Genomic DNA, 16353 nt, shown 5'->3' with positions numbered 1-16353 from the left:
CAACATATAGTTTGACCCTGTGCCCGTTTACCTTAAACGTGTCACCTTTTGCGTTTCTTAACTCCACCGTTCCATATGGAAAAACCTTATTAACCACAAATGGTCCCATCCATCGGGACTTGAGTTTTCCAGGGAAAAGATTAAATCGTGAGTTAAATAACAAACACGATCACCCTCTTTAAAATCTTTTGGATTCTTGAGACGGTTATCGTGCCAAACTTTGGTCTTTTCCTTGTAAATGAGTGAGTTTTCATAGGCATTTTGTCTCAACTCATCCAACTCATTAAGTTGGTTTAGACGGAGGTTTCCCACTTCCGTAAGATCGAGATTACATGTCTTAAGAGCCCAATGTGATTTGTGCTCTATCTCCAAAGGGAGATGACATGCCTTCCCAAAGACTAGGCGGTAAGGTGTGGTTCCAATAGGAGTTTTGTAGGCGGTTCTAAATGCCCACAAAGCATCGTCAAGCTTTGTTGACCACACCTTAGGATTTGATCCAACTGTTTTCTCAAGGATCCTTTTCAATGCCCGATTCGTGTTTTCAACTTGCCCACTTGTTTGTGGGTGATAAGAGAAATTTTATGGGTTACCCCATATCGTTTCAACACCTTTTCCAATTGGGTGTTGCAAAAATGGGTACCACGGTCACTAATTAATGATTTCGGGGTACCAAATCGGGCAAAAAGCTCTTTAAGAAAAATTATAACAACTCGTGCATCGTTTGTGGGGAGAGCCTTTGCCTCCGCCCATTTTGACACGTAGTCAACTGCAACGAGTATGTATTGGTTGGAATTAGATTTTGGGAATGGTCCCATGAAATCAATGCCCCAAATGTCGAAAACCTCACAAACTTGGATTATGTTTTGAGGCATTTCGTCTTTCTGACTAATTTTTCCTGCCCTTTGGCAAGAATCGCATGATTTACATACTTGGTGGGCATCCTTGAAGATGGTAGGCCAATAAAAACCGGCCTCATAGACTTTTCTCCCCGTGACTTGGGGTCCGAAATGTCCACCAGTGGGACCAAGATGACATTGGAGAAGAATCTGATTGCATTCTTCCTCGGAGACACATCGACGGATTATCCCATCGGGACACCGTTTGAAGAGATACGGGTTTTCCCAAAAATAGTATTTTATGTCACTGAAATTTTTTTTTCATTTCTGAAGTGACATACCGGTTTCTAGGAATCCACCCGCAAGATAGTTGGCTATGTCTACAAACCATGGATCATCAATTTTCTCAATCTTCATGAGATTTTCGTCTGGAAAGTTATCTTGGATAACAGTCTCATGGAGAACCCCAAGATTCGGGTTCTCAAGTCGAGAAAGGTGATCGGCAGCTAGGTTTTCGGCCCCCTTTTTGTCTTTAATATCGATGTCGAATTCTTGCAAAAGCAAGACCCAACGTATTAACCGGGGTTTAGCATCTTGCTTAGCAAGCAAGTACTTCAATGCCGAGTGGCCTGTATAGACAACCGTCTTTGCTAGTACCAAATAGGATCGGAATTTATCAAACGAAAAGACGATTGCCAGGATTTCCTTCTCGGTGGTAGTGTAATTAAGTTGGGCTCCTTGCAATGTCTTGCTAGCATAATAAATGGGCTTGAAATGTTTTTCAATTCTTTGCCCCAAGACGGCACCAATAGCAAAGTCACTAGCGTCACACATAAGTTCGAATGGTATTGACCAATTCGGTGATATGAGAATGGGTGATTGTGTGAGCTTTGCTTTAAGTAGGTTAAAGGTGGTAAGACACTCGTCCGTAAAGACAAATGGAGCGTCTTTCTCAAGAAGTTTGTTCATGGGGGTTGCAATTTTGGAAAAATCTTTAATGAACCGCCGGTAAAAACCGGCGTGCCTCAGAAAACTTCTTACGCCTTTTACATTTAACGGTGGTGGTAATTTGGCTATGACTTCCACTTTAGCTCTATCTACCTCCAGACCTGCACAAGAAATTTTATGACCCAATACAATGCCCTCTTTTACCATAAAATGGCATTTTTCCCAGTTTAGCACAAGATTTGATTCTTCACACCTAATCAACATACGCTCAAGATTATGAAGACATGAGTCAAAATAATCACCGAAGACTGAAAAGTCATCCATGAATACTTCCATAAAGTCTTCAATCATATCATGAAAAATAGCTACCATACACCTTTGAAAGGTAGCAGGAGCATTGCATAAGCCAAAGGGCATACGTCGATAGGAGAAAGTACCATAAGGGCATGTAAAGGTCGTTTTCTCTTGGTCCTCTGGTGCTATAGGGATTTGGAAATATCCCGAGAAACTGTCAAGAAAACAATAAAAGTTCTTTCCTGCCAACCTTTCCAACATTTGATCAATGTAAGGAAGAGGAAAATGGTCTTTTCGGGTAGCATCATTTAATTTTCTATAATCAATACATACCCTCCAACCCGTGATAGTCCTGGTAGAAATTAATTGGTCGTCTTCATTTGTGACAACGGTCATGCCACCCTTTTTGGGCACGCATTGGACCGGACTCACCCAAGGGCTATCCGAAATTGGATAAATGAGACCTGCATCTAGGAGTTTGACAATCTACTTTTTAACAACTTCTTGCATATTAGGGTTGAGTCGCCTTTGTCTTTGTACACATGGCTTATAGTTATCTTCCATTAATATCTTATGCGTACAATAAGAGGGACTTATACCCTTGATGTCATGAATTTTCCATGCTAGAGCCGTTTTATGGGCTTTTAACATGGAAAAAAGTTTAGACTTCTCACTTACAGAGAGTTCGGATGAAATGATAACCGGGAGAGTAGAACCTTCTTGTAGGTAAGCATATTCCAAGTGTTTTGGAAGTGGCTTGAGTTCTAAAACGGGAGGTTCTTCAATCGATGTTTTACATCGGTACTCATTTCCTAAATCCAACTTTCTGTATTCTTCATCATTTGGCTCATAACCGTTAGCCATCAAGGTGGTCAACATCTCCACTTCTTCCAACATATTCTCTTCATCACCTTCCGCAAAAATGCATTCTCCCGTACCTTGCAATTCCGGAAATTCCTGCAACAACTCCGAATATGTGTCTATGGTTTGCACATAATAACATTGATCATCAGTAGACTCGGGGTATTGTAGGGCATGGTCAACAGAAAAGGTAACCTTCATATCCTCAATACTTCTGCCCATGAACATCTATCATAGCTCTAGCGGTATTGAGGAAAGGTCGACCTAATATAAGAGGCACACGTGTGTCCTCCTCCATGTCCAAAATTACAAAGTCAGCCGGAAATACTAGGGTACCTACTTTTACCAACATATTCCCTAAAATTCCACGAGGGAATTTAACAGAGCGGTCCGCTAGTTGAATTGCCATTCGGGTTGGTTTTAGTACCCCCGGGGTTTAGCTTAACATATAATGAATAAGGCATTAAATTTATGCTAGCCCCTAAATCCGCTAATGCTTTAATGCATTCCAAATCTCCCAGGAGACATGGTATGGTAAAACTTCCAGGATCTGCTAATTTCTTTGGTATTTTGTTCATCAAAATTGCTGAACAATTAGCATTCATGGTGACGGATGAAAGTTCCTCCATTTTCTTTCCAATTAGTAAGTAAGTCTTTTAAGAACTTAGCATACTTGGGCATACCTGAGATTACATCAATGAAAGGCATATTTATGTTAATTTATTTAAACATATCTAGGAATTTTGACCTTTCGGCCTCTAGCCTTTCTTGTTGTTGTTTTCTTGGGTATGGGAGCGGTGGTTGATATGGTTTCACTACGGGTTTTTCCCGTTCTTCCTTTTCAACCACTTTTTCCGGCTCCTTAACCGGTTCATCATTTCGGTTCAACGGAACACTAAAATCAGAATTTTCGGGCATTTTTGGAGCATCGTATGCTAAACCACTCCGTGTGGTGATAACATTGGCGTGCTCATTTCGAGGGTTCTTATTTGTATCGCCCGGTAAACTACCTGGTTTTCTCTCACTAAGTAAATTAGCTAAACCACTCATTTGTTTCTCCAAATTCTGAATTGAGGCTTGTTGATTTCGAAACTGGTGTTCATTTTTCTCGTTGGTTTGGTTTATATTTGTGACAAGCTGAGTTTGTGATGAAATCAACTTTTCCAACATACTCTCCAAATTTGACTTTTTTTCTTCATGTTGGGGTTTTTGATAAAAACCCGGAGTTTGTTGTTGGAACCCACTACTTGACCCTTGTTGGTAATTGGAATTTTGACCTTGAGGGTTGTAGGTGTTGTTAAAGTTCCGGTTAAATTGGGCTCTTCCTTGAAATTGATTGTTATTTCTTTGGCTTATGAAAGCCACTTCTTCTTTTTGAGCCACTGTTAAACCGGCATCACAATCTTTTCCTAAATGAAGACCACCACAGTATTCAAAACCTACTTTCATACTATGAATTTCCTTGGTGATTTTATCCATGGTTCGAGCAACACCGTCTATTTTAACACTTAGGGAACTAAGGTCATCATAGGCGCCGGCGCTTTGGACTTGAGCATTACGAGTAATTGGGCATTCTTGATGCCACTCATGAGAATAATCGGCTAGCTTCTCGATTATTTCATAAGCCTCTTGCTCGGTTTTGTCCATAAGAGAACCACCGGCCGCTTGGTCAATTGAAATTCGGGTTGCTACATCACAACCTTTGTAAAAGATTTGGACCTTTTGAAAGGTATCCAAACCATGGTTTGGACAACCTCTTAGCATTTTGGAAAATGGATTCCATGCTTCGTACAGGGTTTCCATCGGCTTTTGACAGAATTGGGTAATTTCGTGTTGGAGTCTCGCGGACTTGGATGCTGGAAAATATTTCTTAAGAAAATTTTCCAACATACCATCCCACGTTTCTATCGTAGCCTTGGCCAATGAATCTAACCAACTTCGTACTTCCCCTTGGAGTGTCCAAGGGAAAAGTCTTAATAATATGGCCTGGTCAGTTTCTGGTTTAAGTTTAAAAAGAAGACATATCTCTTGAAAGAGACGAATATGTTCGTTTGCATCTTCATTCGGACCACCACCAAATTGACACCTGTTATTAATCATTTGAAGAATAGGTCCTTTTATTTCAAAAGTTACCTCACCAGTAGGTGGAGTAATAGCACTACCTTGTCCGGTCCGGGTTGCTTTCATCTTTGCTGCCATTGATTGTCGTGGTACCAACGGTCTTTCTCCTTCCATTTCAAAATTTGGGGGTTGAACGGGTTTACCAAAGTCTAAATATCGAGGCTTGGTCGTACTTGATTCTGAATCAAAGGTTTCTTGCTTTGATGAAGATTCAAAAATTTCAAGTACTTCTTTTGAAATCCTACCAAGCTTTCTATCAGGTTCTGTAAACGGTGTAAGTAATGGAGATTCTGAACTTCGGGTATGTGGCATATGCGACCTATAAACTATCAATCACATAACTAACAAAAACTATTAAACATACCGATTCTATAAGTTTAAAAATCAAAGACTATTAATAATTTAAAATAATTAAGAAACTACTTAATCACAAATCAGTTAATAATTCTATTTTGACACAAAACTGTCCCCGGCAGTGGCGCCAAAAACTTGATGGTCGTAAAGTGGTATATGAATTGTCGTATAAAATAATATGGAAAAATACCGATTAGAGATTGCTACACACTAACGGGCAGTGTACCCGATCGTGTAGTAGTATAGTAACTGGTTTAGTTCCGTGTATCGTTCCAAGGACAGTTGTATTAGTCAAACTAGAATTATAAACTATATTATGATTAACTAAGTAAATGAAGCTTAAAGGTACAAGTTTTATGTTTTGTGGCTTATTTAACGATTAGCCAAATCAGAGAAGAGTAAAAGTAAAAACAATATTTTTGGTCTTTTAAATTTATAAGTGCAAGGAAAGCAATTAAGATAGTTTTGATATCAAAGAGATGAAATATGCTCATCTAGACTTTTTACCCTCGATGTGAATGTTTATTTAGGATTAAGATCGGATTGATTGGTTATGCACGAGAACTAATTGATCGGTTTACCAAGAGTAGTCTTGAATAAACACTCAAACGGGATTACACGACGCAAGTGATGTTCTTGTCATCTAAGACCTCCTATTTGTAATCAACTAATTCAACTAGTCTAAAGACTTGAAGAATGATCAAGTCAATGGTGTGTTGATCATGATCCACTCCTATGTCAACTAATGGTTTAGCTTAGTTCATTCCCTTGGTCTGGTTAAATGTTCAATTCACCCAACCCAAGTAAACAATTAAGTGTGGTAATAAGATCCCTATAAACGTCACTAGATAAGGCAAATTACTAACACCTATTAGTTATATGGAATTGAGTAGTGAAAATATGTATAACAGATTCTAGGGAATTGATCGTTCACCTAGACAACTACACATATCAATTAAGCTATCTGAGAGTATCTACAAGAGTCGTTCTTACATTCCTATATAGATTAACCGTTTGAACGCAACTTACCCCTTTTGGTAAAAGACGGGCAAACACTTGTCATTAGGTGTAAATCAATATACTAAATCAGCAAGATGGTGTTTCTTAGTTGAACAAGTATACTAACTAGTTGAATCGAAAAGATTAAACTTAACAAGAATGGTTCTTGTATTCAAACATCAAACTATCGTGCATGGTAACTATCAATCAAAAGTAAACATTCAACATCTCGGTTATTTATCTAGATGAACATAAAAGGAACTAGCCAACAATCATGCTAGAAAACTTAAACATAACAGTAACAAAGATAGAATTCATTGTAAATACAAGATTGACCTTTTTAGAGTAATCTTGGATGAAGCCCTTGAATGATCCTTGAATCTTCAATGATTTTAGTGTTTAGATGCACTTTGATAAGCTCAAGAACTGTTTTGAATGATATGTTTTCGTCTCTGAATAGAAAGAAAACTGGCACCCTTAGAATGAAGCTGGAAAGAGGTTTAAAAAGGCTGAAAAGTAGCTGGAAAGCACTGTGCGCGGTGCGCACATAAGGGGTGCGCGGAGCGCACTACTCACCTACCATACTTTTACTTTCCAGTTCACGATCGCACTTCAATTTGGACGTTTCAGGTATTTGTGCGCGGCGAAGTGCGCGGCGCGCTCTGTTGTGCGCGGCGCGCTCTGTTGAACTTGCGCGGGGCGCTCTCTGGTTTCCATTTTAATCAAATGTTCTGATCAAAGTCTTGAGTGCGCGGTGGTGTGCGCGGATAGTGCGCGGCGCGCACTGTAGCTCTCATTTTTCTGTTTCTTCGTTTCTTGTTCTGGTTTTGATATTTGAGTTACTTCATTCATTATCTTCAACATTTCTTCAAGTATTCAATGATTCTATGCTTAATTACAATACAACGGAATAATAATGGAAATATTACAAATTCGTATGAAATAACCGACGATAGGACTTGATATTGTGACTAATGATATGTCTATTTTGAGTAATATCATATATATATATATATATATATATATATATATATATATATATATATATATATATATATATATATATATATATATATATATATATATATATATATAAATATACATGTATCTATTTACAATTAATTGTTTCGTGAATCGTCGAGAGCAGTCGAAGGTCAATTGAACAGTTTAAACTTTTGGAGACTCAACCTTACAGACTTTGCTTATCGTATCGAAATCATATAAAGATTAAGTTTAAATTTGGTCGGAAATTCCCGGGTCGTCACAGTACCTACCCGTTAAAGAAATTTCGTCCCGAACTTTGAGTGAGGTCGTCATGGATAACAATAAAAATGTTTTTATGACGAATATGAGTCGATAATTAGAGTTTTATTATTATTGACTAATATGAATAAAACAATTCAATTATGTGAAGCGTACGAGTGAAGCTGTCACAAAAGATTGAAATAGGAAAAGTAAAGATTCGTCTTAACTTTTGGCGGAGTTAGGGTTGAATTCCGGAATTCAAGAGATTTAGAGAAAATCGTCGAGATCTTTTAGATTTGATTCTTTGGTGAGTAAAAATCTCTTTAATTAAATGCGATGCGTTGTCCAGACTACTACGTCTGATATTTCCCTTATAAATTTACCTTTTCCGTTCCCTTAGTTTTCACCACTTCTATACTCAATTCCTAAATTCAAAAGATTGTGAAAATGCTTAATCCAATTCTGATTCTTGTTCTTATTCTCACTATCGCAATGATCGTCCTTCTTTTCCAACTCCCACCGGAAGAATCTGTTTATTTCTACTATGCTCTAGTGATTATTGTATTTATAATCCTCCCGTGTCTTTATATTGCTATACGCACTGATATCCACGGTTTGTAATTTCGGTGTTGCTATCACGCTTTATATTCCCCTTATATTTTGGAGTTTCATACTTTTATTTTCTCTTCCCGACTTTAAGTCGAGCGATTAATGGTCCAGAATTCGTAGATATAGAGTTTCGAATGGTTATAATGTTCTCAGCAGGAAGGAACGTGATAGCACGATTTGATTTTCAAATTTATCAACATCACGGAAGATAGAACCATCAAGAATACATTTTCTTGATATGTTCAGAAGTTAAGTAGAATGAAAGAGTTATGTAACATGGCACGTGATAACGTTATAATCTGTGAATCATCACGTTCCATTAGAAACTCAGCATGACTTACTGTAATATAATCACGTTAGCCAAGCATCATTATATTATACTAACTCATGCTTCAATTCCCTACACTTCTCCAGAATTCATTCATAATCATACTTAGATTTTACAGAAGTTTCCAATATAATGGAATACAGAAAACACGAAGAGATAGATAATTTCGGACAAGATTATTTATGAGAATATCATCAGAAATATTGAAGATATTTATGATGATATTTTAGAATTTCTAAGTTCGAAAGTTGATAAGGAAAAATTTTCCGAAAGATTTTAACATGACTTAGGAGCAGGATATTCTCTAAAGATTTCATCAGATCTAGAATTACCTAGATTCTTTGAATATAGGATTTGGTCCTTGTATTTGTCCTTGGTCTCCTTCATGGTTAGCTCAATCTGTTTTTCAGTACCAAATTTTCTATCGAGCGTTCCCAACACTCAATTCTTTTATCATCGCCTTTGGCCATTAAGACCATTTACAATTTTACTGTTTCGTCTGCATTTAATGCAGCCATATCTGAATCGTCGGTTATCAATCCGAGGTGGTTTCAGGAGAATTGTGTTTTTAGATGATTAAACGCTGATGGTAGTATGGTGGAATATAAAAGGTTCTCTGGTAACGAATGCGAAAAGACAACATATATATCAAAGTTATAATAAGGTTGTTTCAAATGAAAAGTCGAAGTTGACTTGTTGGAGCTGTGACAAAATTGGCTACCTTGAAAAGAATTATTAAGTTATTTTGGGTAATAATAACGCTAAAGGAATTAGTACAGCAACATGTTAAACGTTTACTCAAGTTCCGAGTGTTTTCAGGTGCATAATTATATGCATCAATCTTTTCTTCTGTAGATGAAGTGCGGTTGGTTCATCCTCTCGATTGAGGTGTTTTCAAGAATCATGAAAGGTTTGAACACAGATTGTAATTGTCAAGATACAATTGAGGTTTAAGATGAAATCAAGTGGCAAACTTGAAGAATTGTTTAGTTTTATATGTTATAATCAATATTTTAATTCATTTTAATTGTCCATGTTGATAGTCCACAGTTAGCAGTGTATAAATAATAATTCATATATAGTTTACTATATAATATTCGAATTAATTAATACGTATCGTGACCCGTGTACATGTCTCAGACTCGATCACAACTCAAACTATATATATTATTGTAGAATCAACCTCAACCCTGTATAGAGAACTCGATCATTACTGCATATAGAGTGTCTATGGTGATTCCAAATAATATATATAGATGCGTCAATATGATATGTTAAAACCTTGTATACGTGTCCCGATATTTAAAGTGCGTAAAATAAATAACAGAAATTAAATGACGATAAATAAAATGCGTAAAGTAAATAACAGAAATTAAATGACGATAAATAAAATTGCGATAATTAAATTGCGATAAATAAAATGTAATCAGTTAGCTAGGAACAGTTAGCGTGGATTCTTAACAAAATTCCTCATAGTTAATTTGTTTGTTTCTAACAAATTTTATTTTGTCAAATGTTTTCTTCATTATGCCACTTGTTGGATTCTGATAAATCAAAATCCAAATATGAAATTGGATGAATATGGTTATTCTGTGGTGAACGGATTTGTATATCGGTGGATGTAAGTAGGATAGTAAATGACTATTGAATCTGATTTGAAGAATGTACAGTGTAACTTATTAATGTGAAATCTAAATATTCCTCGGGTATTACCTATCCGTTAAAATATTTTCATCATTAACAGTTTGTACAAAAGAATTTTTAATTACAATCCTTATGAAAATATATATACTCATATATTTTCTTCAGATGTAATCTTGGATTTGATGAATTTATGTGATATTAATATCATCTGATTTAATGTTAGAACTAGAATACATAATCTCTAAAACATTAGAGATTACATAATCGTCAGGTAGAACGAAGATAAATGATGTAGATCGATATGTAGAACGATATGTAGAACGTTGATTATACTCGAGGTACATAATGAGATTTTGAGGCGTGTGATGTTAAAACTTGGGTTGTTGGTGGTACTGTTGGTGCCGGTGATGTTGTTAAAGCTGGTAAGTTTTGCACCATATTTTCCAAAATGATTATTCAAGCGCGAAGCTCGTTGACTTTTTCCATTATTCCGGGATGATTTTCGGTCGGAACGAACGGATGAATAAGGTTTAGAATTGTAGATAGAATATAATCGTGACGAGCTACCCTGGAAATGAGGCTGAAAATGGTGTTTCGGATAGGTTCACCGGTAAGTGCTTCAGGTTCTTCGCCAAGAGTGCAGGTTGGTGGGTGGAAAGGATCGTCTTCTTCTCGTCTCCATTGATTAAGTCGACTACCAACTCATCAGATGAATTGGGGATGGATGATTGGTTGATTCATTCTGGTGATGCTGCTTCCGGAGCTTAGGTGAAACTCCATATCGGAATAGCTGTCGGAATCCGAGGAATTCGAATTGGTTGAGGGATTCATCTCGTACGATCAGATGAGGGATTTTCGATAAGAAATAGATTATAGGATGTAGATTAGTACCCTGCAATACATAATTTACATATGCATATATAATACTAAAATCCTCATAAGTTACGGAGGAATCTACGAAAGCTGTCAGGCAAAGGTAACAATAACAGATACGCTAAGATATGAATTTATCTATACACTGTCTATGCAATAGAGGCATTAAGACGTGTCTAGACTAAGAGTGATAAGCAAGTGGTTCCCTGAGAATGATAAGCAGGTAATTTTCGACACAAAATGATAAGCAAAACTTTTGACATGCAGACACGGTCGAAGTCCAGACCCACTAATGCATCCTAACGACTACTAGTTAGACACACTAATGCATGACCTGGTTCGCTAAGACCACTGCTCTGATACCAACTGTAGAGACCCGTCCTAATCCATCCGGACGAAGTCCATATCGATTATAAACGATTCACAACAGTTGATTACATCGCGAGGTACTTGACCTCTATATGATACATTTTACAAACATTGCATTCGTTTTTGAAAAGATAATCTTTCATTACATCGAAAGTTGACAACATGCATACCATTTCGTAATATATCTAACTATAATTGACTTAATAATAATAATAATCTTGATGAACTCAATGACTCGAATGCAACGTCTTTTGAAATATGTCATGAATGACTCCAAGTAATATCTCTAAGATGAGCAAATGCACAGCGGAAGATTTCTTTCGTACCTGAGAATAAACATGCTTTAAAGTGTCAACCAAAAGGTTGGTGAGTTCATTAGTCTAACATAAATAATCATTTCATAATTTTAATAGACCACAAGATTTCATATATCCATTTCTCAATAACATACGTCCCATGCATAGAGGCAAAAATATCATTCATATGGATTGAACACCTGGTAACCGACATTCACAATATGCATATAAGAATATCCCCATCATTCCGGGATCCTCCTTCGGACATGATATAAATTTCGAAGTACTAAAGCATCCGGTACTTTGGATGGGACTTGTTGGGCCCGATAGATCTATCTTTATAGTTCGCGTCAATTAGGGTGTCTGTTCCTTAATTCTTAGATTACCAGACTTAATAAAAAGGGGTATATTCGATTTAATAATCCAGCCATAGAATGTAGTTTAATTTACTTGTGTCTATTTCGTAAAACAGTTATAAAAACAGCGCATGTATTCTCAGTCCCAAAAATATATATTTCAAAAGCATTTAAAAAGGGAGCAAGTGAAACTCACCATACTGTATTTTGTAGTAAAAATACATATGACGTCATTTAACAAGTGTAGGGTTGACCTCGGATTCACGAACCTATATCATTTATATATATATTAACACATATAATTGAAGTCGAATAACTTTATATATTATTATTAATATAACTGTTCGTTTTAGTAATTCATATGTTTCATTATTAACTTAAATATATTTACTTTATATACTTTGAAAAAAATGTAGTTTTATTAAATATAACTAACTTTTATAATAATAATATTAATAGTAATATTGATAATAAAAATAATATAGTTGTAATAATAATAATAATAGTAAAAGTAATAATAATAATGATAGTAATAATACTAGAAATGATAAAGATATTAATAATAATGTTAATACTAATAATAATAATGATAAAATAATAATAATGATAATAAAGATAATAATACTTGATACTTAATAATCATAATAATAATAGTAAATGATACTTTGTACATGTATTAGTAATAATAATAATAATAGTTATAATACTAATAACAATAACAATAACAATAACAATAATCAATAATAATAATAAAAATAATAGTAATAATAAAAACTACCTTTAAAACTTTCCTAAAAATAAGATGCTTTAGACAGGGCTCGAACCCCCGACCTCCCATTACTCACAAATAAGCCTAACCAGTCCTCTGCCCCTTACATTTCTGTTTTATTACCATTTCTAATTTAGTTAACCCTTCTTTCAGTGTCATCTTCTTCTTAAAAATATATATATATATATATATATATATATATATATATATATATATATATATATATATATATATATATATATATATATATATATATATATATATATATATATATATATATATATATATATATATATATATATGTGCCACAAACCAGGATTGAACTTGTGACCTCCTGTTAACTCAACACCCTCATGAACCGTCCCTCTGTCCTTACATATGCGATTACTACAGGAGTTTTAGTTTAATTAACCCGCTACATACCTGTTTCCCCTTCTTTACTTCTACTTAATGGAGCTCGTTCACCAGGCCCAATCATCAATCACGGCCCAATCACTAACATGATGGATTTACAGCCCAAGTTGATAATCTACATATTATCTCGGCCCATCATGGAATATGAAATGGATCTCGGCCCATTACTATTATTTGGCCCATGTTAATTATAATAGAGTTTTATGATTCAATCCAGTGAGAAAAAAAATTAATCAAACGTTCAGGGTACACATTCATCACTGTACCGTATTTTCATCTTTATTGTATATGATCGTCATCATCCTTCCATCTTAATCAGGCCATCATCATCTTTTCTTTATTCCATCAACACACTCATCATCATAATAATCTAACGGCTCGATCGTTATTATAACTAGGTCATCGTCACCATACATCTTCACACCGATACATCATTCTTCATCATTCATCATCGTTCTCGTTGATTTATCCGAAACAAACACTAGACGTATAGCAGTACACATGAACAATACTGCAGCGGTGAAGATGGTTCATGGCTCAACACAAAAAGAGAAGAGAAAAGTAGAGAGAGGATGAGAGAGAGATATGGATGGGTGGCGTTTTAACCAGAAAACCATGAATTGAATTATAATCGGGATTAATTAAGTGTTGTAGTAGTAGTATACACACGACAAGGTAATAGTAATGAGTAGTATAATACAAAGGTTTTGAGTTCGATCTTGGGTTCACAAAATATCAAAAAGAAGAAAGAGTGAGAGAGAGGTGAGAGATGATGGTTAGTGATAGTGGTTCGTGGTGATTGTATAGTGGTTATGGGTGTTGAATGGGTTGTGGGTTCACGAATGAAAAGTAAGCATATGGTGATGGTTGAAATTGTAGGGTGGTGGTCGCTTGAAAAGAAGGTGGTAACGTGATAATGGTGCGAGGTGGCCGGTGGTTGTTGTAGCCGGTTGAGGTGGTGATATTTTGGTGGAGGTAGCGGTGATGGTTTGGGTGATGGTATCCGGTGGTGTGAAGGTGTAGAGGTTGTAGGTTGATAGTACTAGTGGTGATTTAGCTTATATGATCATTGGTGAACCAGAGTATAAAAGAGCACGAGTTTTTCTCAGTTGATCAATCATGTATCATCTCTGTGTTTGTATGCATAATATATATATATATATATATATATATATATATATATATATATATATATATATATATATATATATATATATATATATATATATATATATATATATATATATATATATATATGACTGAATTAGTCAAAAAGAGGAACTAGTAAACCAACCACTCTCCATTATGCATAGCAGCCAAAGACTTTGGAGTATTCTACCGAAGTTTTATCCGGGATGGCTGTATCGTGTCCATTGCTAAACAGTTGTCGTATAAAAGTGTTCCTAAAAATCCCAAACTTTTAGGTTAAATATAATTAATTATTTCACTCATTAACTGTTTGAAACCTGATCAAAAAGGTTCAATAATTATTTATTTTTTGTTCCAATTTATATGTACGGAGTACGAATATTTAAACTTAAAAAGGTAAAAATACTTTTAACAAATCTAAAATCCTCGTAATCGATTTACCGTTCAACTTTTATTTCAATCCTTCGTGAACACGTACAATATCTATATTAAAACTAACAAAACATCAACCGAGTGTTACCGACGTTTACTAATTAAGCTCAAAATCATTCCTTTTCCATTTACTCTCTCTCTAAATATAATTAGTTTTAAATAACAAGTTTTATCACATAAATATATATTATATATTTTTTTAAAACAAATAGATTTAATATTATTTTATATATTTACAAGTAGTAGTTATATACATATATATACATATATATATATATATATATATATATATATATATATATATATATATATATATATATATATATATATATATATATACACACACACACACACACATTTGTAATAATAGTTTTCATTATATCGCATATTATTTTACATATTTATTTTCAACAATTAACTCATATATTATTTCAATTAATATTTCAAATTATTACATATATATATATATATATATATATATATATATATATATATATATATATATATATATATATATATATATATAAATATACATGTATCTATTTACAATTAATTGTTTCATGAATCGTCGAGAGTAGTCGAAGGTCAATTGAACAGTTCAAACTTTTGGAGACTCAACCTTACAGACTTTGCTTATCGTATCGAAATCATATAAAGATTAAGTTTAAATTTGGTCAGAAATTCCCGGGTCGTCACAGGAAACCCCCACTACTCCGACTCATATTCGCCAATTTTTAGGTCTCGCCGGTTACTACCGAAGATTTATTGAAGGTTTCTCTCTGATTGCGCATCCTTTGACCGCGCTGACTCATAAAGGAAAGAAGTTCATTTGGGAACCCGAACAGGAATCTGCATTTCAAACTTTGAAAAAGAAGTTAACCACCGCACCTATCTTATCACTTACTGAAGGCAGTGAAGATTTCGTCATTTATTGCGATGCTTCGAAAAGTGGTTTTGGTTGTGTACTGATGCAACGAACAAAGGTTATCACTTACGCCTCTCGCCAACTGAAGATTTACGAGCGAAACTACACTACTCACGATCTCGAGCTTGGAGCCGTTGTCTTTGCATTAAAACTGTGGAGACACTATCTTTATGGAACTAAGAGCACTATTTTCACCGATCATAAAAGCCTCCAACACATCTTCAATCAGACGCAACTGAATATGAGACAGTGTCGATGGATCGAGACGCTGAACGACTATGATTGTGAACTTCGTTATCACCCTGGCAAGGCCAATGTTGTAGCTGACGCTTTGAGCCGAAAGGAGAGGATGGCACCTCTTTGTGTTCGGGCACTGAACATCACCATTCATTCGAACCTCAATAGCCAGATCCGAGCAGCCCAAGATGAGGCTCTCAAGGAGGAGAATATATCTCATGAATACTTGAACATTCTCGTTTCTCGATTCGAAGTTAAGGAGACTGGACTCCGATGCTATGCCGGAAGAATTTG

Source organism: Rutidosis leptorrhynchoides, chromosome 2 (assembly GCF_046630445.1).
Source record: "Rutidosis leptorrhynchoides isolate AG116_Rl617_1_P2 chromosome 2, CSIRO_AGI_Rlap_v1, whole genome shotgun sequence".
NCBI classification, from domain to species: domain Eukaryota; kingdom Viridiplantae; phylum Streptophyta; class Magnoliopsida; order Asterales; family Asteraceae; genus Rutidosis; species Rutidosis leptorrhynchoides.
Note: the sequence above shows the minus strand (reverse complement) of the source record.